General features: G+C 48.3%; 1 pseudogene; it reads left to right on the forward strand.

The window, feature by feature from the left end:
- Positions 1 to 1,275: 1,275 nt before the first annotated feature.
- Positions 1,276 to 1,393, forward strand: LOC135054116 (5S ribosomal RNA; annotated as a pseudogene).
- Positions 1,394 to 1,719: the final 326 nt, after the last annotated feature.

Genomic DNA, 1,719 nt, shown 5'->3' on the forward strand with positions numbered 1-1,719 from the left:
ATAGTTCCCACAGGACTAGGATCAAGCTCAGCACACTGCCTTAGAGAATCAGTACAGTATCAGTGTCTCTACTATGTTGCTCACTATGTCTCTGCCCTCGGAGTCCACCCACTACACTCCCCCCTTTTCTCCTTCCTCAGCTTCTTTACTGGCAGGGAGGGGACTTTTGTCAGGCACACATGACCCAGGAAAAATGCTGCAGGCACAGCATAATAAGGAATCCTGTCCACCGGCATACCGAGAGCTGGGCGAGCGCAAATGAGCCCCTTGCGTGCTCGCCGCGCTGTGGCCACGCTATCTATTCTCCCTCCAGGTGTGTCGTGGACCCCCAAGAGGGAGAAAAGGTGTTGATATGCCGGGTTTCGGGATTCCCGTGCCAGTATACTGTGCGCCGGGATCCCAACAGCCGGCAACCTAAATACCACCCCACAATAAGTTGTACAAGAATATCACCCACTAGGGGGAATTCAAATGTTTGAAAAGTGAGTTGGCTGTCTGTTTTTTCCTATCTAATAGACAGGAAAAAACAGACACCCAACCGACTTTTCAAACATTTCAATTTCCCCCAGTGTGTCTGCTTCTCCTTATCACCTCCCTGCCGCCCCGCGTCTCCCTATCCCCTCCCTGCAGCCCCGCGTCTTACTATCATCCTGCATCTCCCTATCCCCTTCCTGCCGCCCCGCGTCTCCCTATCCCCTCCCTGCAGCCCCGCGTCTTACTATCATCCTGCATCTCCCTATCCCCTCCCTGCCGCCCCGCGTCTCCCTATCCCCTCCCTGCAGCCCCGCATCTCCCTATCCCCTCCCTACAACACGCGTCTCCCTATCCCCTCCCTGCAGCCCCGCATCTCCCTATCCCCTCCCTGCAGCCCCGCATCTCTCTATCCCCTCCCTGCAGCCCCGCGTCTCCCTATCCCTTCCCTGCCACCCTTTCAAGATTCTGTTACGGGGGCCCACAAAGTTCTAGTTACAACCTTGGTGCCTATCTATAATACTGTACTGTAATACTGTAATCCATAGATTTTTTGCATTTATGAATAGCAGATTCTTTCTACCACTTTGCAATTCACACTCTCTCATCTGGTTGACAGTTACTCTGGTTGGGCATTAAGCTCAAACCAGTGAACAACAAATTGTCACAACAGACAGCATAAGTGCTCACTCTTACACTCTCTCACCTGGAAAAACACGATCATGGTCCCTATAAAACCTGATCTGTTGTTGAGTACGGAAAACAGAAGTGACCTATCCACCTCTTTCTTTCCTGATACAAACGGCCCACGACCATACTATCCTGAATACGCCCAATCCTGTCCGATCTCGGAAGCTAAGCAGGTAAGGCCTGGTTAGTACTTGGAAGGGAAACCGCCTGAGAATACCAGGTGCAGTGGGCCATTTTCCAAGGAGACTATCATTTCTTCTCTACTGATCTTATTGCCCAACCTGAGGCTCTATCTATAGAAGTGCTAGAATTTTAAAGCGCTCTACCTATAGAAGTGTCAGAATTTCCAAGCTATATCCTAAGCACATCCAGTGATTATTTGGATACCTTGATATTTATATATAGGAACCAAGTATATCTTTCTCTTTGATATTTTCACCTGTTATTACATCTTGAACCTTATTTGTTAAAAAGGCAATCAAGTTTTTAATATTGGTATTGTAGATGTTCATTGATCCCAATGAATAGTTTTTTACTTAAGAGCTAATAAAGGTTAAT

This window comes from Pseudophryne corroboree, chromosome 2 (assembly GCF_028390025.1).
Source record: "Pseudophryne corroboree isolate aPseCor3 chromosome 2, aPseCor3.hap2, whole genome shotgun sequence".
Classification (NCBI taxonomy): domain Eukaryota; kingdom Metazoa; phylum Chordata; class Amphibia; order Anura; family Myobatrachidae; genus Pseudophryne; species Pseudophryne corroboree.